We start from the raw sequence: 27,466 nt of genomic DNA, 5'->3' as shown, positions 1-27,466 counted from the left end.
GTAGAAGAAAGGAAAATGCTAATGTGTAAGGAAAGCTGAGAGCCTTATGGAAAGACTAGGAGAATAACACTTCTTTGTCTCATAGTTTAATAAAAATCCTGTCTTTACGAAAAACAAGAATGGTGTGTATTTAGTCTCCTGTATAAAGGGCTTTCTCACTAAGAAGCACAAAATAAAATTAAACACATGGGGATGTCATGAGGATTTAATAAATTTTCCAATTCTAATTTATAAAATGATAGTTTGAAAGAATTATACATTTAGGATTATAAAATTACTTAACACTCTCTTATTCTGTTCATTTGATCCTTCCAGGTGTGAAAGGGCTGTTCTTCAGGTGAAAGTGGAGGGTTTCCCTTGGGGTTGTCATTCCTTGCAAGTAATAAAGGTTTACAAAGCAATCTATGTATAATCTGACACTTCAAGGAGAGAAATGAAGAGAGGGTGGCTGTCAAATGTACGGAACTTTCACTATAATCTACCACAGGTAGTTCTTGTTCACTAGAATTTTAGTTCTTTCATTCTGTGACAGCTAAATGATTTCCTTATTCAGAAGGGATGTGCACATTACACTGTATGCAGATAAAGCCTTTCCATTCCGTCCTTGTTACAGTTTTAATTACTGAAAAAGTCTAGCATCAAATTCTGAAGGTCATTAGCAAGTAACTTGGTGACCAAAATTCTGAATAAAACATCAAATTACAGAATTTTGCAAAATTTAATATAAACTAAATCTAATACCAAACAAGGATATGATGACTACAGACTACAGCACATAAATTGTATTATCATATGTGATCAATCCCAGTCATCTAATTTTTTATTATTACTAAAAAACTTAATTAAGTCAGGCAAGTCAAAAGTCAGTTGCAATCAGAAGTTAAACATCACAATTAAAAACATCTATTTACTCAGACCACGACTTAGCAAAATTTTGCTGTGTATCTACCTACCCAAGGAAATCAGTAATATTTGAGGAAATTACTAAGATTATAAAATTCCTCTGTGGAGAACAAGAATGCTATGTGTTATACAATTTCAAATCTTCTTAGAGAAAATTTACTGGTTTTATAAAAGGGGATACTTCCTCATTTGAAAAATGTTTTATCAACTTGTACAGAGGAAGTGAACTGTTTTGCATCACATAGTAGCTCTACAGGGCTATATAACTAAAATGTATGTTTTTACCTAGATTTGCATGTAGGGCACAAAAGACATCATTATAAAGGAAAAAAATCTGGAATGTGCTCTGATATTTACAGATTAATTTGTCTTAATTCCCCGCTATAGCCTTTTCATTAACAACTTCAAATGGTAAATTATTTGAAATTTCGTGCAAAGATAAAACATACTGTGCTCTTTAGAGATATATTTCTGTTTTGTTTGAGAAATTTGAAGACTGGCAAAGATGCTTAAACCGTATTTTTACACCACAAGCTGCTGTGCCTGCCAAAGCAATATATTCAGACCTGCTAGAAAGTGCTGGACAGAAAATGACATCTGAGTCTGCTGTTATTTCCAGGACTGCTCTACAGAAGTATCCTGTATTCTCAATTGTACATTAAACTCCCTACTGTCCTCCAGAGAAAAACTCTTTCACTTAGATTTACAATATCATTGGCAAGTCCAGAAAATTACAGCACTTGAGAGAGAGCTACAGAAAATTCATGTTTTTAAGACATTGCCTTTGTTCTTGGAGAAAAACTGTTTTCCACATTGCATTACAATGGACTATGGAGATGTCCACAATACCTTTGGAAGTTCTAAGCTTATCAGAAATTATTCTATTCAATGGCTGTAACTTAAAACATTCTTCCCCAATTGGTTGCAAACATCTGATAGTCTCTGTTTGCTTATTCCACATTTTACTTATTCATAAGTGACTCTTCCTCCACAATCCCTTGATAACCATTTCTAAACACAATAGAAGTTACATTTTGGCTTAAACTGACATTATTGTGCTCCTTTGTTTATTGAAAATATGAAGATAGGGATAATCTGCCTGGGGGTATTCTCTGACAATAGCAAAATTCTTCCTGTTTGCATATAAAAATTAATAGGAATTGCATAATATTTGAAGATTTATTTGTGTTTCTCATCACAATTCTACTCTGTACTCAAGCTCTTGGAAGAATGGACAGTGGGGATATATTGTGGTAGTAAAGCTAAAATAATGCAGTTAGCAATACCTAAATATATCAGAAGTTCTTGGGGCTGAAAATTAAGATGAAGCCATGGCTGGTGCTATCTTACTTCTTTTACCAGAAAGGCACATGAAGAACTTTATACCTTTTGAACATAAATGAGTAACATCTGGTCCTGATGACAGAAAAATTACTATTATAAATTTTATTGATTTGTCCCAAAATATTTTCTAATTTTTTTCTCATTTGGGACACTTCTTCAGAACTATCCTCCAGAATGAAGGGTATATAGAGAAATTTCCCAGATCTCCTCAGTAGGGAACACTGACGTTAACTCCTTTAGAATTTTCTTTTTGACATCTCTGTTCAGGCACTCAAAATATAAATCCTCCATGTATATCTAGTACTCAAGTATATAGTATTAATATTCAAAAGCAAGTATAAATCAATTAAAAAAAACAAAACATAACCCAAAAAGTATCTGAATGAATACTTCAGACTGCATGAACACACCTCCAAACACTCTTATAAGTATCAGGTTATATACTTGCAGCATCAATCACCAAAAATATTATTCACAGTATTTAATAATTTTTAACACCAATGGTAAATTACTATTAGAAGTTATCCAACTCTGCACATCTCCTGTTGAGGAAGATATTCAAGTCTACCTTCTCTGACCATTTTGCTAAAATCCATGGAGAAAAAATAACATAAAATCGCAATCAAGACAGTGATTCACTTATGTGTAGGTACTACAAAGTCATTTAGGAAGTACCACAAAGCAGAGTTTCTGTCTCTATGGTCTAAACACTAATTTAACACCTACAAAAGCAGACTTGTGACACCTCAGAGTGTCCCAATACAGGAATTCTTAGAGGTTGCAAAAAGTCACAAGACGTGATGGACTGGTCCTCACTACCTCTGATCACGAAACAGGTCACACATGGTACTTGAACATATAGGGCATCTTTCATGAACACAGCAATGACATTCTGAAACAAATTCAGGATTTGTGTTGGGAGGCAACTGTTTCTTCTGGGAGGAGTGCAGAGAAAGGGTAGAATCAAAGCCCAGTTTATGCTCATCACTTAAATCAGCAGCAAAGATGAAACTAAAGTTAGTAGCAAAGTACAGAGGGAATAAAAAGAGACTAGGGTAGATGATCTGTGTATGTTTGCTGTTGCTTCAATTGTGTCTAAAACTCCTTTAAAAGCAGCAAAGAAACAGTGAAAGCTTAATCAACGATTTGTACTATAACCAGAAGTAGTGATGAGGCCTAGTTCTGTACAGATCTGAATGTTTGCTCAAGTACTCACATCAATGCAGTAATCTTGTTACTTTTGCTCTGTCCATGTGCTTTATAGAAATTTCCTGAGCCAAATCTAACACACACCAGTACTAGCTAGCTTCAGTTCTGTATTCTGACCCAGTAGATATTATTCACATGCCAACAGAATGTGCCACGACAGACTTTTCCTCTGATGAGAGCATTATCTCACAAGACACTTTCATTAGACATGAAAAAACTTAATTACCTTGAAAACCATTATGCATTTATTTTATCACACTCAAATTTGACTGCAAAGTAAAAAAAGTTAGTGGGAAGGGCAACTTTGAGGTGAACAACAGTAAGTTGAATACTATGAGTTTAATTAAAAAAAAAAGGTAAACTAAACTAGAATGAAATATCAATAGACAGCAACCATTTGTAGAGTAATATTTTACATAGATTTTACAAACAAATTAAATTTTAAAATATCATCAGTGTATCAGCATCATAAGAAAAGAAAGAACCACAAAGTTTTACTTCACACTCATTGAAAATAAACTTTTCAGACAGGATGTGGTAGCTAGTCAGTTTGAGCTGCAGCAAAAAATCAGGAAAATCTGGGTACAAAATTTCATTTCTTAAGCGCCATTAAATGTAAATAAGAATTGTTTTGTGGCCTTCAATTTTCTTTCACTGGAGACAACACCAGAAATCTCAGAACACTTGTAGGCATACATTTAAAAAAACTTTTTTGCTGTTATTTGTCATGCTTTTTCTGGTTATTTGTAGCACTTAGAAGTGTGACAGAATGACCAGAATTGCAAAGCTAATGTGGGGAGGAATGGGAAAATAATCTTTGTTGGGGTCATTGAAAACACATCAAAAGACCTGAAATTCCAAATAAATGTGAAGAAAATGAAAGCAATCCCTCTAATGGAGGCAAATTATGAAAGAATCTCTGCTGTCATAATCTTGCATGTATGTTTACCAGACAAAAAATAAATTTAGTTACTTTTTTATAAAAGCAATTGCATATGTCTTTAAAAGTACTTTAAACATTTATTTTCATTTTCTATGTGCATCTATCATAGCACAGTGATTACCAGCAGCAAGACCAAAATGTATCTTATAGAGTTCCTAAAGCAAGTCCTGTTTTTAGAGGGCTTTTAGCAAAAGCCCTTTAACACTACCCTCAATGTTGTTTGCAGGAAAAGGATTTCATGTCGTCAGAGATGGGAAGAGGTGAGAGTGAAAACAAATAGCTCTATTTAAGTACATAAAGACATAAACACTAGCATAACTTTTCCCTCTTTTTCCTTGTCTTGCTGCTGCTTTTATGAAAGTGCTACTTCCAGGTAGAATGCTGTTACCTCTTGAGAAGTATACTTCCAGTCCATTTAGTAGACTTCAGCACAATTACAAAATAACTCCCTTTTGTGGTGCTTTCCTGTGTTGGTTGTGGACCTTGAAAAGCAGCTTATTTAGCCTTGATAAATGATTTCATGTAGAAAATGGAGTTATACTGCTATTCTGTGAAGTTTTTTGGGTTTTTTAAATATAAAAATACACCAAAGAAGGAATAGAACTAGATGTAGAGGCTAGAGATGAAAATTAAACCTAAAGTCTTCCCTCCCTAATTCAAGTGATTCATCACAAACATACTTAAAAAAACACTATAGAATAATTTGACCTTGCATCTGTTAAGTAACAACTGTACCTTTTTTGACAAGTCACATGTAGCTAAACTAAAGATTCAAAATTCACTTTTCAGTAGAAGGGGAAGCAAAATACTTTGCTATGTATGCTATGTCTCATTACATACTTTAAACCTCTGCCCTTTTCTGATGAATTTTAAATGTCAATGACTACAAAATGATGTGTTCCCGTTGCTTTGCAGTCCTGGTCATAACAACTTTATTACTCATTTTTACTCACACAGGGGAAAACTCAATTATTTTAAATGTGTATTAGACACATAAGGACATCATCAAAAGACTTGTACTGCTGAAGCCTTTTTTGGTGATGTTGACTCCAACTGTTTAGGCAGCAACCATCTCTAAGTTTTTTTCTAAGCAGCTGTGACAAAGCAATAATACAATGCAAGAAACACAGAAAATGAAGAACATGGAAAAGTGTATAAATACTGGCTTTAATCAGTATACCAGTTCTTGGATTAAAACCTTTAAGGAAGACATAGCTGATCTTTCAGTTAGCTGTAAAAACAAATGAAGCATCAACAAAACCTAAATAACCTGCTAAGTAGGCATTCCAAAATAAATGAAAAGGAAAATGTCTTATTAGACATAACATATTTACTCCCTGTATTTCAAAGTGGAATTTTCCATACAAAGTATTCAATCCAAAAAGGAAATCAGCAAGTATTACTAAAATCCTTAACTTTAGTTGAAAGTTGATTTTCTGTTATAAATCAAATAGTATAATCTGAAATGTAGGATTTATTTTTCTTTATTTTAAAGATTTCTTCATTGTAATGATTCTAATTTGAGTAATTGGAAAACAATTCCTATTTGGATCAAATAACAGGGACATTACCTTCTCTAGACAGTATGTCTGAAGTTCCTAAAGTTATCCTTTAGGCATACATAGAAAAAAGACAATCATAGAGCACAAGTATACGCTGTCTTTTTAAACTTCAGTCAGATGTTGTTTATTTTTCAGATTTGGACAGCAGTGCTTGACCCATTCATCAGTTTTTGTAGCCGAAGACATTATCAGAGATCAAGAGCTGCAAATCAGGTTTTTCTAAACACAAATTCTGGAAAAATATGCAAGTTTCTAATGGCAAAATAAAGATAAATGACACTATATCTTAATGCCTGCAGGTTCACCTAGTCCAGATTTGCAGTGATTTGGACTGTTCTCTACCAACTGGGCAACTAAACTCTGCTAAACTCTGCCTAGAATTGATTTCCTACTTGGCAGTGGAAGAACAATGTCACACACATTTCTGGAAGGTAATAACTTTTCAGAAAAGCTTAGTTCAACCTAAGGACAACTGAGAGCCTCTGGTGTACATAAGCAGAGCGCCCCCAAAGCTTTAGAATCTATTATTTCAGTTTAAAGAAAATGCTGGATAAATTCAGCTGAAACTTAAAATCACCTACCACAAGGTGGAGATCTCTTTTGGTAGGGGAAAATTACCTTAAAAATGTTTTTGTTTCTTTTTAGCCATGAATTTACAAAATATGAGATCAGATATATAAAAAAGCCTCCACATTTTAAATACAGTAAAATAAACACTGTGAGTAGACACTTGAGGATAAGAGAAAAAGGTTAAGTAGTGAATACACTCAGGAAACAAACATGAGATGTGTAAGTGGATATTGTAAAATACGGGGAGAAAGATGAAGTACCTAAGGATGCTGAAGAAAGAAAAAAAAAAAAAGGTTCCAAAAGATGGAATCTTTTGATAATGCAAAGGAATATAGATTAATTTTTCTTTCTGCTGCCTTTGATTTCCTTATTTTGCATTCTAGGCATTTATATGCTTCGATTACCAAACAATCCTAAATCAAAGCTTATTTCTACATAGTTTTTGAAGGCTAGCTTTGAATTTTTTCTTGAGTTAAAGCCATTTGTTAATAGGTGCCTTAGGATTTCTGATACAGGAAGACAGTGATATTAATATTCTGAATTTAATCAGTATTTTAGATTTTTTCTATATGACTAAAACGATACAGCTTTTAATTCCATAAATGTGACTAAAATCAGTTTAAACTATCACTAAGTATGAATCACAATACTATCAGTCCAACAGATGTTTAGCAAAAAGCAAAATTATTAAAATAAGAATATATATTTAAAAAGCAAGCACTCTCACTTTCAAAGTTGTTACTAACAGTTTCAACAGAATACTCCATACAGAAAGAATGGAGGGTATCCAAATAAATATAGTTGTTTTGTCAAGTATAGCTTAGAAATGCTTTTTTTCTCTGTTATGAAGATACATTATTAGTCTTATACAACCTTGTCAATATAAGAACTGCGTTTCTGTTTTTGGAAGCACCATCTTCACACAAGCACCAAACAGAATTATTAAATGACTCATGAAATCATTCAAAATGAAATAAAATATTTTGTAATGCAGTTCCATGTTTAAGCAAGACAACAGCCTTCAGCAGATGTCATCAGTATTTTCATTAAATGGGAAATACTTACCATAACAGAATGAAACTACAAGTAAAATGCTACAGGGAAGAAAAGTGTTGGGGCTAAAAAAAAACAAAACCAAAACTTTTCTTACACCAAAGAGTGAGGCTGAAAATTAAGCAAGTTTTTTGGTGTATCAAGTCTGTTTGAGCATTTGAGATTAGAAAAGTAGCCTGAAAATTAGCACAGGCAATATAGGACCACCAGGTCTTATCTTGGTCTTGCTGCCCACCCCACAAAAGGTTTGGCTCCACCTCCGTAAAATTCTATGCCACATCCATTTTTACTACATAAAACTTGGCTCTGGGTACACTCTGGGAAAACTCTGACCACTTCAGCCCTGAAATAAGACTTTTTACAGCACCAGAATGCATGCTAGAAGTCTTGGGGTGTCCTGCAAAGGCACAGTGTGTGTCAGGACACTGCCACGGGAATGTGGAGGGAACAAACCCAACACTGCCTCCTCTGCCTCAGCTGTGCTGGCTCTTGGGATTGCTCACCATGCTCACTTTCTTGTTTGGCACTCAGGCCAAACTCAGATCAACCTCTTCTTCCTTCACATACTGAAATCTGTCTTATCATTTTATTATCCCTCCTGTGAAAACTTTCACTCAGGCAATCAATAACAACAACCTTCTCTGCCAGGTGTACAAATATCTTCCCATGGCTTTTCAGCTCATAGGGAATGCTGATATTAAAGTAATACTGTCAGTTTTTAAGCTTTAAGTTCTGAATCCATGTCCTTCCTTCCTTGTATTTCCAAGCCAAATATTATAGTTAATTCTCATTAATTTACAGCAACTTTACGTGGCCTGAGAATACTGCTAGCTACCAATCTCACATTTATTAAATTGTGATGCCCTCTTCCATGAACTCTGAAACATTGAAGATTGGACCAGCTAGTAAGACAGCCAGGTGACTAAACAAAACCAGCAGGTAATTAATAATGGCAATAAAGTGAATAGGTAGGAAAATCTGAACAAATTCTGAGAATCCCAGAAAAAATTGGGCTATAATGGATCTCTGGAGATCACTTATTCCAGTTTAAAGCTAGACTGGATGAGGCCTTTGGAAGGAGCTTGATATCTCCAGCATTGCTAATGTAGCCTGATCTGTGGTTAGGGTTCATTGCCACAGCTGTGCTCTATTGATTCAGCACCATTCCAGAGCATTTATTTTTAAAGAAACTCTTCCATTTTATTCTGTTTTCAGCAGTCTGGAGTCACCAAAATATGGTTTTTATTTAATTATTACTGCCTCTCACTTAAAATCCTTTCCCTCAAAACTGAGGAAATTGGGTGCAGTGGAACTTTGCAGACTTTGTCTACTTCCATCAGGAGCCTGCATGCTTCTCACAGAAAGGTCTAACAGCTTGGAAATTCAAGGTAGGACCTACATGAGACTTTAACATGAAACAGGCTGTTGTACTTGACACAGACAGCCTTTTCTGAAAGCCACAAGTATCCACAACTAATACGGCAAAGATGCAAAAAGTCTGTATAAAACTTAGTATCTGGCACTTGATATAGTGGAAAAAGTTAAGGTGAAGCAAAGGTACTGAAACTTCTGTTCCTCAGAGCACTGACAGCACAGCAAATAAAAAAGGAGGAAATGAAGTTTTAACAGTCATTACTACAAGATGATTCCATCTCTACATCCCTTTATTGAAAATACATATATTTTTGATTTTTACAGGCAACCCTCAGGATATCCACATCCACAAACATAAACAAACATACACCTTATTGAAAAGCATGTGTTTTATGATTGCCACCAGCATTATCCAACACTTCAGTACATACCAGACTCCATTTAAATAATATTTATGTATTCTAGTTTATTTTTCTCTTCACAGTCTTAGACAGAGTTCATCCACCACAGAAACATAACCAACCATGGCATGAAATGCAGCAGCTGTTTAACAGCTTTTGGCAGATATACAGAAAGGTTTAATGAGAAGATGGCCCAGGTAGCCAAAGCTAAGATGAATTAAATAGTGAGAATACTATTACCCGAGCTGAAAATTTGACCAGCATATTGAATTAACCTGTTATCCAAACTGCCATGATGCTTTTAGCCTGGTTTATAAAATAAAAAAGCAATCAATCCTTACATCAATTTCTAAATCATCTGTCTCTCATTCATTTTCCCTACCTCCTTCAATAGCTTTTGAGTTTCTTGGCCATTTTCAACAAAATTCAACAAGCAGATGCCTCAAATACTACATTCCTGCAATCTTTCTGAAAATGAGATAACAGAGAAAATAAGAACCCCTGTTTATGTCTTTACTGAGGGATCATAATTGTCATGAAGACCTTATAAAATATCAGAAATTTGATGTGAGAAGAAGACCTTGTAAATGTCTCTGTTTCAAAAAACCTTCACTCACCGCTCATTAAACGTGTAAGACAATCAGCTCTGAGAAATAAGTCCACAAGAAATCCAGCTTACTTAATTCCAAGTCATGAAAATAATTAAAAACAGTAAGAGGCTAGGACCAGGGATTTGTATTTCATGTACAAGACATTACTTTCCACAGGAAGGAAAAAAATCCCATGAGGCTACTCAGGCAAGAGGATCTTTGTACACATAACTTCATGTGCCTTATCATTAGGAATAAAACTCAAAATATAACAAGATTTAAACCACTGAGTTTTCAATCAGGAAAGAGCTGTATGCAAAAGTGTAAAGCTTTAGAAAAGAGATTTTAAGCGGTTGCCTCTAATGCTGGGCTTAATTTAGACCGTTTTATTTTTAATTTAACCCAATGTAGTTGTTCTTATCCTTTGGTGGTATTCTAGGACCATTTTTTCTTCATTACATAATAAAAAGGAGGGGTGTATCTAATAGAACATTTGTTTAGAAGATAAATAGAAATCCATCTCAGCCAAAGTGGCATAATTTGTGACTGTATCACAAACAAAACTTCCAAAATCCTAACTGATGACAAACTTCCAGAACTCTATGGTACAAAGTTCCTATAGTTCACCCAAATGCATTACTCATTTAGAAGTGACTGTGCAGGCCAAAATTTATCTCTCCAAACACAGACAACATCAGCCACACTTACCTAGGCCCCCTCCACAGAAAATGGAGATAGACAGACACTTCTAGGACATGACTCACCTCCTCTCAAGTAGGAGGAGATTTAAGACAGATACAGCCAAAACATCCATATCTCAGTAAAAGGACCCCAGTTGACTGGTGCTTATGCACTAAAATCACATTCCTGCACTTTGGCAATATCCTGTTTTAGGAACTTATATCTCATTCAGATTCATGATTAAGTATGCAGTGTAAGCACCTGTTGGTGGCAAGACACCAAGTATCATCCCATAAATCATTTGATAATGAGTCAGTAATCCACTGATACCTAGTCGGTAATTTTCTTCCACGAGAAAATGTATCTGAATTCAAGGAGATTCCAAACTTGCAAAAGGAGTTCTGTACACACACAGTTATAAGCCCTATATTAATTCAAGTATGCTTCATGGAAGTTAGAAACAATTTGGTAACAATTCCTCAGGTGGAAGTTTTTTATCACACGATCAAGCCAAAAAGAAGTGTTCAGCAGAACCATGGATCTGTTCTTGATTAAATTTAACTTTTGGTATGTGATAAATAAACTGAGAGAAAGCTATAGCTACAAGCGTCAGAGGTTTACTACTGCAAATCAGATATTTATATAAGTACAGTAACATGATACTGTAAAAGATTTAAAAGTACTAAACTTGATTTATAATTTAGCTTCTTAATATTACAGAAGTGCAAGTTTAAACTGTGTAAGTTAACACTACATTAAATTGTAAAGACAAGTATAAATAAACTGAATCTAAAATAATAATTGTAGTTTAAAATTAACACATAATTTAGGATAAGGATCAAAATTATCCTTCAGTAAGGACAAAATCAGTCTGAAATGTTGCATAGAAACTTAGACAGAAGTTGAACACAACCATGTAACAAGTAAAGAACAAATAAAAAGTACTAATTTGTTAATATGCTGATGTTTTAACACAGATACAAAAATAAATTTTAAAAATTGTTCCTTACCTTGGAGATTTGAAACAATGTGGACTTGTGAATAAACTACAACCGGTCTCTTTCCAAGAGAGAATTGTCTAACTTTTCCACTACCTTCAGATCTGGAGTGGAAGATATTTTAGGTCTGGCCAAATATCACTGGAAGAAAATTCGTTCACATGTTTGGCTATGTTTTGCATTCCATCCTGTTGCTCTGGCACACAGACACAGCTAATTATAATCTGTGACATAAGCGGTTAATTCTACTGCTAAAGCGGTTGTGTACTGACTCCAGAAATGAACTGCCCGCTGCAAGACACAACCAATCCATAACGTGCACTGAAATCACTCAGCCTGTCACATAACACCAACTTCTTTATTAAAATCTGAAAATGTGAGCACTCCACAGAACCTGCACATAAAAACCATTACCAGAGCTGGCTGCTAGCAGCATAAAATGTGAAATTAGAAACAAAAAAGACTTCTGCTTTCTTTTCTGAATCTGTATGAAAAACCTCAACTGAATTTTAAGAGTTCATTTTCTGAAAACTTTTCATTTTAATGCTAACATTATTCTAGGCATAATATATACTGGTTGGCATATAAAAAGTCTCTTAAAAAAAGGAAATAAAGATATTGTAATATACCTATAATAGCACATATAAATTTTATACAAGAACCATACTAACAATTACCAATCTTTCCAAGAAGTAAAGCCTGTCTTGGTATCTAAAACACAAAAAACCAGATGCATATATATGCACAGACACACATAAATACTAGGAGCTGTACAAAAAAAAAAAGTTGCATATATTACATACTTTCAGATTTCAGACATTATAGAAGTTATAAGATGTCCTTTTTTTTTTTTTTTTTTCCTTACTTTTTGCAGTACCATCAAAGCTTTGAGCTCTCAAATGCAGAAAAAGAATTCCAGTCTGGCATCTGGCACTGCTTACATTAGACTGCCTACACAAACATTGTCCAGCAGACTTCTTGTTCAACCTCAGCTATGTTAGAATCTGTGCTGCTAGCTTTCCACAATTTAAAAAGCATTAAAACACGCATTTGTAAGATTTACAGAACAAAAGGTTTGTGCTATGTGAAGCATTGCAATCATCACCCACGTTTGGACAGTTTCATTTCTCAAAGCGCTGTGTTTCCTTTTCTCAGCCTTGTGCTCACACTGTCATCATGCTTTGGAAGATGAAGCTCCTATCACACATTTAACAGCTGCAGATCATAAATTTAGGACTGACACAAATCCAGCTGATCACAGGCTTATAAGATACTTTTTTCCCTTCATGAATTCTGTGGCCATAAATCCTTTATCAGACTCTATTTACATATACAAATGGTATTTTTTTTCCTCTGCAAAGAAATTAATTCACCAGTATCTGTCAAAAATGACAAATATTTCCAATAAAAATATTTATCAATATTTTTAAAACAGGTTGTATATTTATTCTCAGGGTGGTATGAAAGATAAAGTGTGAGGAAAGCATTTGTATGTTGTGTTAATACCAAAGCTTTTCTTTAATTGAAATTCCTTTTAAGCATTACAGGAAGAGATCTATAAATGATGGACAGTTTTGAAAGGTTCATTATTTATTCATTATTTAGGTAATGGAGTATTTATGTCTAGGGATTTTCTGCAAAATCTTCTGCCCATTCTTGGAGAAAATCAGAGGATCAGATAAAATTGGGTGCATGACTATCAAAATCCCAATGTTTTTAACTGCATTTTAGCTTGTTTTCTTTTGACGTATTTGTAATTATTTAATTTCTCAACATCTAAAAAAGATTGACTAACATAGTGCCGAGCCATTGAAAGATTAGATCCTACTAGTTCTCTTTATGACAGAACTTTGTGCTATTTTCCATACATGATTTCTCTTCACTGGTCTAGATGTCTCCTTTGTCTTGCTCTTCCACATAAGTAATTTCTGCAAAGTTAAAACTTGAAAAAATGAAAAGAACAAATAAATACCTCAGTTAGTAACTTCTGAAGTTCTCATGAAGTAGGACTGAAGCAAGAGCAACTGTCAGTGAGTTCTGTACCATCTGAAGGCAGCTGTCTTCCTATTTAAATGCAAAGAAAGGAAAGAGAAAGCAAAATTTTGCTTGAGTTAGAAGAAAAAATAAGATATATTCATTAACTGCCCTCCTCTCTACTTTAACTGACATCATCTTACAAGTGAGAGGCCAAACTTCCCTCAGCTTAAAACTGTGACATAAACAAATGAAACACTGGACACCCAGCAGCTGTTTGGACTGCAAATGCTCATGACAGCAGAGTTTACAATAAATGAGAAATAAACATTAGTCAAAAATCTATACAAAATAATAAAAAATATTCCTGTTGCAACTGAAAGATTGAAATCCATTAGTATAATGAACAATAACTTCATTTATGGGGTTACACTACCTTTGTACAAAATCTAAATATTTCTCTCCTTCAAGTAATTTTTGGCATAGTTCAAGGATGCTGGTATCCTATTCCTCACCCCAAAACTGCCAACCCCCTTTCCAATTGGATTTTGAAAGTAATTGGCTGGTGACTTAGTCCTGGAAAGGTAACTAAGCAGACATAGTAATTCTCCACATTGTCAGAGTCCACCCATATCAGCACCTGACTAACTAGGGAAAAAAAAACAACAGAAATTATGGTTTCAATATTCTGCTGTTTTAACTGATTCTATGTTTTTTTCCCCTCTCTTTTTCTTTTAATTTTAACAGAAGTTCAGTGTATGCCTGCAAGATTTCAAGAACATCTGCTTATCCCTCAAAGAACAAAACAACATAGTGGTGAAGACACTATCAGGTATCAGTTTAAGTAATTTATCTAACTAAAAAGGACATAGAGGACATTTGGTCCTGTCAGATATTTTTCAAGTCTGTGAGATGTATAAAGACTGTGATAAGGATTTGGTAAGCAAAGGGTATTTAGGAAACAAGAATATTCTAGCCTGTATAGGAAACTGAATTTATCTGAAATACTGTGATTATGTGGAAAACACTAAAAATAACTAAAATTAGGTTGTACAGATGTGTAACTCTTTATGACAGCAGAGATCTTTTTCAATCTAAAAGAATCTATGAAACACGAGTTTTGACATATGAAATATTTAAAGATACTTTGGTAAAGGTTCAGAAAGGTCAAGTAGTGTAGCAAAAGCAAATTTAAAGATAAAATGGCAGAAACCTTGGGGAAAAAAGTATGAATGCAGAACCAAATATTGACCAAGTGCTAAAACAATTCTTTTTTAGAATTCTAAAAAAATTCCAGAAGTGGGGGATAATGTTAATAATGGCCAGAAAATATAAAAAGTAATTATTTACCAGACACTTCTGGACTACCAGTAACAGAGGGGAAATGTCCAAGTATCCTCTGTTCTTGTTCTTGGGCATTTTATTTACTCATAATTTTGAATAATGATGCCACAGTCAAATCACCTTTTCAAAACTGATGTTTTCCAGTTCTGACTTCCCACTATATTAAGAGGCTCCACTATGGTATCAAGCAGGAAGTGTTGGAAAGAATTTTTCTAGTGTTTCCCTCCAGAACATGAAATGGCTATGTTTAATGGGCTTTTTAAATTTTTAAGAGATAGGACAGCTGGTCATTTATTGATAGATTGAGACCTTGCCTCCTCCTAAGGTAAGGGATGTGGTGAATATTTAAAATGGGATGTAATCTTCTAAACCTGAGCAAAAGAGTGAGCCAAAAGAGCCTTTTATCTTTCCCATATAAACAGACAAAAACACTCAAAAGTTACTCTTAGACCAATTAAACCTATAAAAATGCAATTGCTTTAAAGTGTTGCAAAGTGGAAAATACTCCAATAGGAATATTTTAAAATATAAACATATGACCCATATAAGCCCATATAAGGCTTTAAGGGAGATCTTCTCAGACCTTTCCATTACAGGATATCTATAAGGAGGTTCAAAACAGCTTTGAAACTTGGAACATCTCTGTTTTGTTAGAGAATGAACAAAAATAAACTCCAAGAGAAAACTCTGAAAAGTACTATGCAAGACAATGTGAAAATTAAAGCACTTGTAAGTATCCAACTGCCCTGTGTCAGGGCATGGCAGGTCTGGTTTCTAGGAACTCTTTTAATCTGTGAGCAGGAAAAGCTGGCTCTGGGTGTATGGCCTGATCACCCTCACTGTGTTTCAATCACTGCTTCAGCTGTTAGGCTTTGGCTCCTTGCTGCCACATCCCCTTTCTCTATGCCACTTTTTGAAGCATTCTATCACCCTTCCTCCCAAATACACTCAGTGGGTCCAGAAGAAGAATCTTTTTTGCTTATTGTTCACCAGCTCTACTCAATCTCTTTTCAAACTTACACAGACAAAAAATTAACTTATATAGAACTGTTTCAAACTGTCACAGAGGGCTAGTTAAGTTTTTTTTTTGGGGTGTGGGATACATGTGTTAAATGGTATCTTCTGTTTGGATTGCATCTACACAATCTGATTTTAAAAGATATACTCATTTCTGTGAGTATAATTCTGCATGAACTATTAAAAGAGATTAAGTAGTGAAGCAACAAGTGAAAAGCTGTGTGTGTACTCTGTGCTCACCACTGCACTCTGTGCAAAGATGAGCCTGACAGCTGCCTTGGAGCATAGATAAGTCAGGATAAATCTATCTTCTAAGGGCAAACAAGAAAGCCCATGTTTGTACACCCTTTCTAAGAGTCCAGATAAAAAGATTAATTTGGAGTCTGCAGCTTATGCAGACTGGAAGACACAATAGAGGGACTTTGCTACAGCACTACCTTTAAAGCAGAAAAAGTTGCCTAAGTATTAAAGAGGAAAAAACCCACCAAACACTAAATGTCCAAGAATATTTGTAATGATTTTGTCCTGTCGCATTGTTGGCATAATTCAAGCAATTCTCCTAACCATGAAGTGCAAATACTCTTTGCCTGAGGAAGTTAATTGATAGCTTTTTCTTGGGAACCAAATCAGAAATGTTTCTTTCTTTGGTATAGTTACCAAAGTATACAGAAATGTAAATGTATATAGATTTCTGTATACTTCGGTTTATATGAAACTCTCTAATACTCTGGACAGGAGGGTGGAGCAAAGCACTTTTTAATAGTTGTGCTATTTTGTGCATTGGGATTTTTATTTTAGGATATGATTCATTGTGCACCTACTCACAGCTCCATCAGCAAGCACTCTGTGACAGGCAGAATAATGTACTTACAATTCTATTTTGTACAGTATGTCAAATCACTTCTACAACAGAAGTCAACAGCACTGAAAAGCAACAGAGAACTACATTTCATGTTCTCTGGTCATAACATTTCCTCTTACATCATCTGGGCTCTACCAAAAACAAAAGCAAAACCTGAAATGCACTGAATGTCCAGAGCAGGATGGTCCAGCCTGCCTTGGGCTATCTGAATTCTGAGGCATGGAAGTGGAACACATGGCTGTCACCCAGCATAGGTGGCCATATGAAACAGGAAATGGAATGACTGTACCTCCATGGGAGAACAGATTTATCAGGTCTTGGAAGCACTGCCTCTGTACCCACATTTTCATATTGCATAATGGCTTGTACAGATACAAACCCTAAAGAATATTTTGATTTTCTTTTACTTTCTTCCTATTTGTTTTATCTTTTTTAATTTTTCTTGCTTCCTTCCCTACTCACTGACAGAGCAGAAGTACTGGTGATCAAGAGATAAAAAAGACTGCCATTTTATTATTAAATGTTATATTTCAGTAACACAGCATATATTTAATCCTGAGAAAGAAAGCTTTTAACTAACTTGCATTTGAAACATAAGCATATAAAACACATAAATCCAGTTATTCAGTGTCTACTTCTTCAACTAGAATAGTTTTCTCATTCAGTACCACCATGCATCTTCCCAGAAAGAAAAAAAGAAAGTTAAGGCACAGAAGAAAAATGTCTCCAGTTTCAAAAGATTTAGAAGAAGAGAAGTGAAACCATGGAAATTACAGTGTTCTGGCCAGAACCCTATAACAGAAACCATTGTTCCAGAACTCGGGCCCTTGCCACAGACTCATGCTCAGAATTTAGTGGATTCTAATTTTACATTTGGAGCAACTGACTAGTAAATTATGGAAGGAATCTCCATTAGTTTAATTTTCTTAAAACTTCAGTCTTCAATAAAAGTGATTAAAAAAATGAAAAACTATTTAATATTTTAGTATTAAAACAGTGCTTCTTCCTTGTTAAACAAGAGGGAAAAGTTATTTTAGGATGGTCATACCACAGACCAGCATGTATGTTCAAAGAAAGAGAATAAGTCAGACTGGCTGTTTAGTATAAACAAATGAACACATTCTTGATTTGTTATGAGACCTAAAGAGAACTTCCTTAAATTCTTTTGTTGCACAGGTTCAGATTACAAAATACCAAAAGCACTTGCAAAAAACAAAACAAAACATAAAATTAACATTTAAAAGCTAACAGAAGAAAATACACAGAATTGAAAAGGGAGTTAATCCAAAGGAATGCTTTATCTAATATGTAAAATTCAGTCATTTACCCAGTTATATCTTGATACAAGTAAAATGAGGGTGTTAGTATAAATCAGTGAATGAACAAAACAAGAATATAAAGAATCGATATCCTAAATTTTATTTAGCACTAATCTAGACAAAGAAGTAATAATTTTTTTTTCATTTTACATGATTGCTTCTGTTCACATATTCTGGTGAATATTCAGTGTAGAAGGGAATTGGGAGTAATGAAGGCTTCAGCTGTATAATAAAATTACATGAGTTTACACAAGCTATTTCCAGACAATTTGTGTTTATATTTACACATATAAAACAGAAGTTTAAAGTGGATCTGCTTCAAAGTTTCCTTTATGGTGAGCTCCTCAAAATAAGTCTCAAAGATTATACTATTTCTTTCAAGAATTTTATAAATAGAGAACCTGGAAGCAGCCAGATAAGACAGAATGCAAATGGAAGAAAGCTTATAAACAAGTAATTTTTCTTTGCTCACAGAACCCTTCCTTTCAGACCTGATGTCTGTCTCCTCAGTAATTTTACTGCAAAAAACTCTGAAGTTCCCCCCAGTATCAGGGAGGCTTCCATTTTATCACCTGTGAAATTTGACTTGCAGCTCTGCAGGCTTTGCAGCAATTTCTCCTCCTAACTGCTCCTCTGGAGCTGCAGGTTCTTAGACTCTTACTGTGCTTCCTCCTGCTTTTTTACTCCTTGATAAATTTGTGATTTCTGAAATTGTCTTTTTTAGAGTATTTTTATATGCCCTAAGGAATGACAATCTTCTCTAATTCCTTCTGAAATCTTACCTGATACAGTCAGTCTTATAAATAGAACACATCAAGTAAGAAGAAAAAAGAGTCCCCAGGTTAGGTCATGCCTCCCTATGCTGTAGAATGAATTTGCTAATGGACAAAAGGACACACTGTTCTTCAATAATCTGCACAGTATACATACACCGTAATATAACTTAATTATGTGTTTTCTGAAATCAGACATATTTTCACTGCCACTGAATGAATTCATGTCTTGCAGTCAGTGTAGGAAAAGCTTTTATCCAATACTGATTATTCCTGTGGTTTTTTTGGTAGCCAAGAAAAAGCAATGTTCCCAAAGCATTTTACTTTTCTTTTAAAACTTTGCTATAAAACACAGAATGATTAATGATTTTTCCTTTTACAAGCTCCCATTGTAAAGCTGTTCTGAAGTAGAGAACTATTAATTTTGCAATCAAAATCATACTACACCTTATGACTCACTAAAAGAATGCCAGGGAAAAAAAGCCCTAGTATTTTAAAATGCCAAAAATGGGGTGGAGGGTGAGAAAAAGCACAATAAAAGGCATTTGTCGTGCTACAGAATAAAACAGCCTAAACCACAGATATATTAGCTATTTTTCTGGAAACTAGGAAGTATACAGTATTTTATAGCATTTCCATTTTTGACTGTGAAACGGAGTCCCTCACTTTTAAATTCCCAAGAAATAACTAACACATGACTCTTCTCTCTATGCAATGGCAGGAACAACATGGGAAGAACTGACTGTAACCCCCATTCCCTGCCTTCCTGCACTGCTAGGGAGGAGGAGGGAGATAGAGATAAGAAGGAGGGAAAGGTAGAAGGTGTTTTTAGCATTTGTTTTTACTTCTCATTATCCTGCTCTGATTTTGTTACTAATAGATTCAGTAATACCCCCAAATAAAGTCTGTTTTCTCCATGACTGTATTTGGTGAGTGATCTTTCTCACTCCTTATCTCAACCCATGAAACCTTCATGATATTTTCTCTCCCCCTATCCAGCTGGGAAGAGGAGAGACAGAGCAGCTTTGGTAGGTGCTGGGCATCCAGCACCCACTACACATTTAAAGGTATAACTTAATTGATGACTTCCCAAGATCACTCCATGAAGAATCTACTGAACCATATTTAAAAATGCAAGACTGAAGTACTTAATTCAGAGCCACTTTTATGGATCAAGATGATTGTCCTAACTAGGCAGACAAAGGAAGCTCAGCACTTAGCTCAGGAGTTTTTCCTTTTCCAATGTTTCTAAGAAGAAAAAAAGAAGGCAAATGCAAAGGAAGCAGAAAATGGACAGCAATTCTTCTTATCAACCACCATAATAAAATAGCAATTTATGCTCCTGCTGTGGAAAAAAAAAAAAACCAAAAAAAAAAAAAAAACAAAACCAAAAACCAAACAGCCCTTAAAGAGCAACAGTTGAAGTGTAGAGAAAATAATTTTTAAAAATCTGGTTTGACATCCTGAACTTGTACTGAAGCAGAGCCTTAGTACCAAAGGTTAAGTCACAGCTCTTGATCCATAAGTTCCTTTTTGAGCTACCATTCATAAGAAAGACTGTAAAAATAACAATAATAATGTTGTTAGTATACCCCAACTATCTGTTTGCCCTACTGAGATTTTAGCTTTGCCAAAATGCAAGCAGAAAAATTAGGCACATGAGAAGTGAATTTAATTAGGAACTTGCCATCTGGCATAAGCAAGCAAATGTTAAGTGGCGCCCTTTTAATATAGAAGAAACTATAATCAACCAGGGAACAGACTATAAGCTATTTCCTTTTGATTGAAATGCTTAAATTAACTATGGGAATAGTGTAATTATCTAGGATTTTGAAGGGTTATCCTTGAGGCTGAGCTGTAGGCAACCACAGCAAGCAGAGCAACCATAGTGGAAGTTTTGACTTAAAATTGACAGATGTAAACTGATAAATTTTGGCAGTGTTTAAGAATATGACATCTCAACTTACTGAGCAGAGTTTGAATATACTTGCAAAATAAAGTGTTGTATCAGTTTACACAAGAAACAGTACTGCTATCTGGAGCAATGTTTATTATAATTTGGCATCCCATTCTAACAGGCTATTTTGAAAAATAATAAATAATAGAGAAAAAACAAGTAGTATGGAAATGGACAACAAAATGAAGTAGGCTCTACTCAGCTGCTCTAGTTGTGCAAAATTAAAGACAATTTGTTTGATTTTAATAAGAAACATTATCACCAAATTTCCAAGTTTCTCCTCTAGTGAACTTGTGATTCCTAATAGTTTCACAATACTAGTCAAAGTACTGACTAGTAGGGGATACATTCATTTTAACCACAATCAGAATGTATGGTTAAAAGTCTTTTTCCCTGTTATTTACTCAAAACATTTAATGTCACATCTTTACTTCTCACACTTCATTGGCTTTGCATCAGCTGAAGTGACAACAGCTGCATCCTAGTTGGTATGATCATGCCATTTACTGTCTGGATAACCACACAAACAGGCTGCTTCATTTTCAGCTCTGCAGTCAAATACCCAGTCCACTGACTGGCAGAAAATGGTTGCAAGGCTAAACACAAAGGCAAGGCACAGATCAGCCCCTCCAGCAGAAAACAACTTCCAGAAATTCTCTCCCCATTTCCTAAGATAAAGGTGTCTGACCACCTCAACCTACCGTGATGTTCCACACTTCCCCTTAAGGGTGGGTTGTCACATCCACTCTGTTATGGTGTATTAATCCAGCAGATAAGCACCAAAACCAGTCTAAAAGTGCATTGTTCTAGTCAGCTCTGGTACAAAATTGAATGAATCCTTTTATGCACAATATAACTAGCTGCATATCCAGTTTAACCATGACTTAGAGCCATCTCTAGTTTTTCTAGCACTTTCTAAGGAAGTATCCTTGATATTTCCTAGAATATTGATAGGAAGAGCCCTTAAAGGGTTACCAGCAACATACAAGTAGTCAGTGCCAAGCCTTTCAGATTTTGTGCACATATCCTTGGGGCTCTTTCTCTTTAATTGTCATTGTTAGACTTTACAATCAACTGATTTTACTTGCCTCATAGGAACCTTAGAATCTGATTCTGGGCTTGGCAAAACCATCAATACCAGAGCACTTTATTTTTATATTCTCAAGTAAGTTCTAGTAGACACTTGATGTACTTCTCTTTCCTCATTAACTTTGCTTGACGTGCTTAGATTTTAAGCTTTCTCTTAAGTTGAGGGCATCTTGCTTTACTATCAATAGCTAGCAGTTTTATTTCTTATACCATTTAGTGCTCCTTGTCTGTCTTCTATATAATATCCTCAAAGGATGAAAAAAATTATTGAAGATTCATTTTAAAACCAGATATATAGCCTAATAGATTCATGGGTGCATGTGAAAATACTTACAGGTATCTCTCAAAATTTCCCCACAATTCTCTACTGCTGGCCACAGGACTGAGCAAATGGAAAGAATGGAAGTTTTATTTGCTACTGAAATATTCTGGGGAGAAATGGTCTGGTCAAGATTATATTCAGATTTACTTCTGAAAATGGCACAGGAAGGGAAGCAATATTTTTGGATATTTGTGTTCTCCTTACATTTTTAAGACTGAATCAAGAAGGGATTGGCACTTTGACACCTGAGGCTAGAAGAGAAGTTGCCTCCAGCCATACTGATTTTCATGACAGCTTTCCTGGGTGTGTTGTTAGCTGAAGACTGGAAAGTCAGAGAAGACAGACACTGAGTGTTGCATTTGTGATATTTAGCATGCAACAGCACACAGGAATACTCTTCCTGCAGTGATATGGAGACCCAAGTGACTGTGAAAAATTGAAGACAATGACTCACCTTCAGGTTACACATTCAAGAACTGGAAGGAGTTGAATGAAAATGTGTTTGCACTGTTGCTAGGGAATTTGTTAAATCCTTGGAGCAGATAGTAATAATGCTTCATACAAAGGCCATGCATTGAGAGACCAGGATGAGCAACTGCTAAAGTACTGCAGGAAAGTTTGACCTTACTCTGAGAGAAACAAATGGAGGAAATCCCACAGAAGACAGACCCTAACAAAGAAGGAGCATTTTGAGGTTGTTGGCTTAGTACCCAATCTGCAACAGAAAAAATACCACTTCTGCTCTTGTTGCTTAATGTGCAAGTCACAGGTTGAGGAGAACAGCCCTTAAAAAGTAAAAGACTACCTCTGTGAGCAACAAAACACACTGAACACTTTCCAGCAGCACCTTCCCCAAGATGATACAGGAATTTAGAATACCCTTTGAATCATACAATGTAACCTCTACAAAAAGGGACAAAAGACCAAGAGATTCTTCGACATTAAATTGTATCTCTTGGCACAAGCAGCATTTTACATCCTCATGTATTGCAAGGATCTTGTCTTCACTGCAAGAGAAGTCGTCACTTGTCCTTCACTGCAAAAGAAGAGACTGGGCTTTGTTTTAGACCATTATTTCTACATGCAGCATATTCTTATAATAAGTCTATAGTTTATGTAGCTTGCTTTCTTTTCAAGCAATCAACATTTGAAACAATGATTTGTACATGCACAAATACACTGTCAAATAGCCCCAGTTTAAATTTTCTTCTTATAGCAGTATAACCAGGTAATTTGCATTTGTTAATGACTATATGGTTAAAAAATTGAGAAAAAAATCAACCTAATTCATATTTATATGAGTTTTATATACTCATTTATAATTAAAAAAAAATCCCAACATAAATAATAGAAAATATTCTGGGGTCTATGAAACTTTTTAAATGGCATGTTCAGAAACTACAAAATTAAATATGACAAAAAAAGACAGATTCATAGTCCTACTTCTGCACTTAATAAACAGTAAAATTTAGATGCTTACTTATATTCCTCTACGAAAAGCATAACTACCTTAAATTTATTTTTTTTTCAAAAGTTTTACTGTAAATGCCACATAAAATCAACTACTTGCTCTGTATGGGCCCAGGGAACAGATCCAGAGGAGGGCAAAGGTCCTGATTAGCAAGATGAGGTACAAAATAGCAAGACAAACAGATGGACACATGGTAACTAATAGTGTGTCAAGTTCTTATGAACAAAAGTGACCTTATACTTACTCTGCATTCCCAGAAGATAACTAACCATAAATAAGCTTTGGGGGTTTATTTATTTATTATTTTTTTGCTATTGAAAGAGTAATTATAATTAGCAATGCAGAGAAGGTTCTGTGTCATTTTCTCAGAATTCAACAATTTCAAACTTTGAGATACATATTTAATGTGCTTGTGCAGAAGCAGCACTGCTGATAACTGGCTATCTCTGAAGGATGTTTCCCAATTTTCTGTAGATTGCAATGCAGCATCTGTAACAATGTCAAGTACTAACAATTCTCACTCCTCATTCCTAAGCCAATCCCATGCAATTCATTACAGTTCTTGGTTTCATCTGCTTTAGGAAGGACCCATAAATAGCATCCCTGTGAGAGAATATAACAATTCCACAAATTAATGTTTTTCTGAGTATGAATAGCTTAACTTTCTTGGGGAGTTGAGTCCACTTGAGCTAGACCCAGTGATGTGCCTTTGGAGATATCTGTAACTTTTCCTAAAGATGGGTGCTTTTGTCATCTTGCTTCTCTATAGGCATTGTGAAACAAAGATTCAATCTTAAGAGGATGATGATGCTTGCAGTCATTAGAAAATCCTGACTTCTACAGAACTGTTGAGATAATTCTTACCAAGAAGAGCTTTAATAATGAAAATGTAAATAATTTTGAGAGTGAAATTAACAAAGGTCTGCCTATACATTTGTGTTAATCTGGGCTAATGATCAAAAACAATAGTCTTTTTTGAATAAACTCCAGGAAAATCTCAATGTCTCACTTAATAAATTACATAATATTTAAAAAGAGGATATTGATTTTATAAAGAGGGGCATTTATGGAGGCACTGAAAATTTACACTAAAATAATCTCCAAAAGAAAGTTTTACAAATTAGATGCTTTGAAACGTTTTCAGAAATGAAAACTTTTCATAAATGACTCAAACTACAGCAATTCAGGGAATTCTGCAGCTATAGAATATTTGCTGCATTTCCCATTTTCTCGATAGCAACATGAAATCAATGTGAAAGAAGAAGAGGATTTTATGGCTGTGAGACAATCATAGAATCTCAGTCCAATAGACTTAAAGAGAAAACTGTGAATGTGCCTGGACAAAGGAACTGCAGTTAACCTATAAAGTAGAAGAAGGTATCTACAGAAGTTCCAGAAAAACTGAGGGGAAAAAAATGACATCCTGGTGTACCACATCAACACCCCTGACAGATTTCTCTTACTGTCTTAGTAAGCATGGGATTAGAATCTAAGCCCCAATATCAGAACAATTAAAGAAAGAGCAGGCCTATACATAGTTACAATATTACATTATTTTAATTTTTTTTTTAAATAACCAGAAAACAAATAGCCCCTTTGGAAAGGGATTTAACTTCCTAGAAAAGCTTTTTTTGAGAAGTGAGTTCATTGAAATTTCCCAAATTGTAATAAGAAATTGTCTTCCACTATCTATAAATATTTCACTTTCCATGTTAGAACTTGATTTGATGAGTAGCTATTGAACTCCGAGATAAAATTTTCTCATATCATATCTACTTTCCAGCTGCTTCAACTAATTTACAAAAAAATGGAAAAAGTGTAGCATTAAACCAAAATACTCACTATCTACCCTGCACCTGTCACTAAAGCGGATGACTGTACAGCTTTTTACCACAAGATTTAATTCAAGCCACAAAAATAAACTCTCTTTTCATCATCCTGTCTGTGAAACTCTGATTCAGCATTACATATGGGAATTCTGCTATCAGCATTCATAAACACCACACATTGTAGCTAAGAAGAGAAACAAAGCTTATCTCTGATGGTTTTGTTAACACCATTGGACATCTTCCACAGCTTCTCAACTGAAAGGGCTGTTATATCTCCAAACCCCCTTTTATCCTGATATTCTTGCTTAGCTGCATTTTGAAGTCCCTTCTCATGAAGAGAGAAAACTATCCTGATCAGTAATGCTAGTCCTTCCTTGAGTAATTCCCAAGTGCATTTTAACAAAGGGCAAATTTATCCTAATCACAAAAGAATGAAGTTTTCCCTTGCAGTGTCCATGGGAGGAATTCTCCAAGCCCTGCCCCACTAACACTGCACAAGACACAACATATCCACTGCCATTCTTGTAACACTGATACCTTCAATCAGTTCCTTAGATGTAGAGAATACACAGAAAATATACAGAAATATATAGAAAATATACAGCCTTTTCTACCCCACTTTCTTTGATGACCTGATAAGTGTTCTTACAACAGCCAACCTCCAATTAAACAATGATGACTTGAAAACACAACTGTAGACTTTGAAAATGGTGCTGTGCTTGATAAGTGGCTTTACAGCAAGATGTCTGATGTGAGATGTTAAAGAACACAGGTACTGAGGTCACTAAGTATCAGTAAAATCCTACAATGGGTTGGTTTGGGTAAGAAAGGACCTTAAAATCATCTAGATTCCACCATGGGCTGGTACCATATGCTGGTATCAGAACTGGTTCCAAACACAACAACACATGTGAGGACAAATTGCTATGCTGAATCAACAGAACCCACTTCCCCCTGAGAGACTGAAGAGTTTGGGACACTTTCTGTAAGGCTTACACATGCAAAACTAAAGAAAGAACATCCTTTTTTATGTTGAGCACATAACAATACAGATCTAGCTTCAGAAGCTTAAGGCCAACAAAGAACCAAGAGGTCACTCTCTCTAGATTAACTTTAATGGTATTTTGATGCAGTAAGGAAAGCACCAAGGAAACATACTGAGGGATTTGCCATGTTTCAAAAGAACAAAGTGGCAGCTGGACTACATGACCATGGAAGGTCCCTTCTGACAGAAGCATTCTCTTCTAGTCTATTCTAGCATACCTTACATTCCCATCACCTGGATTTGCCATTCTACAGTCTCACCATTAGAATCAAAAGGTCCTTCTGAAGCTTTTCAAGTAATCCTATTTTCAACTTATTTTCAACATCAGAGCTCCAAACCCCAACACAGCCCTTTGTGCTATCATAGAAAAGAAATGTGATGTGTGCATCATGCAAAATCTGTGTTATGTAGATAGATCTCAGCACAAACTGTTGCATATCTACAAAGGCAATGTTTCTCTGCTGCAAAAATTTAACACATACTTTTACTCTCTGTTTTCCAAGATTTAGCCATCTGTTTGTCCTTTCATAACCCTACTATTGTGCCACAGCTGGTTAGTTTCTTAAATTTCTGGTTAGGGAATATCTGAAAGCTTCCTGAGGAAATCTGAGGAATAAACAAGAGAATTTTTACTGATGTTATTTTCTATGTGCAGGGACACATGATGTCTTACAGCTAGAATGAAATTTAAAACTGGAATTTCTCAATAGGCTGATCTAAAATTTGAAAGCAAAAAATATCTAGCCACATCAAAATAATTTGCTTTACCTGGTTCTTTTCATAGCTGCTTTGCCCTCATGACATATACTTCAGAAGCTTAAAAATTCATCTAACTT

At 35.0% G+C, this 27,466-nt stretch overlaps 1 protein-coding gene across 4 annotated transcripts in view; it reads right to left on the bottom strand.

Annotated features, from left to right (window-relative positions):
* Positions 1 to 27,466, bottom strand: part of SGCG (sarcoglycan gamma) — a 104,002-nt gene that overhangs the window by 59,582 nt on the left and 16,954 nt on the right. For 2 of the 4 annotated variants that reach the window (XM_056482015.1, XM_056482023.1), the window contains exon 2: positions 13,601 to 13,692. The gene's annotated coding sequence lies outside the window, so the exon portion shown is untranslated. Of the gene's footprint in view, positions 1 to 11,640; positions 11,809 to 13,600; positions 13,693 to 27,466 lie in introns of those variants that run through there. The other 2 variants (XM_056482033.1, XM_056482007.1) reach the window with 2 other exon arrangements.

Source organism: Oenanthe melanoleuca, chromosome 1, assembly GCF_029582105.1.
Source record: "Oenanthe melanoleuca isolate GR-GAL-2019-014 chromosome 1, OMel1.0, whole genome shotgun sequence".
Taxonomy (NCBI): Eukaryota; Metazoa; Chordata; class Aves; order Passeriformes; family Muscicapidae; genus Oenanthe; species Oenanthe melanoleuca.
Note: the sequence above shows the minus strand (reverse complement) of the source record. Positions and strands in the feature narration are given on the sequence as shown.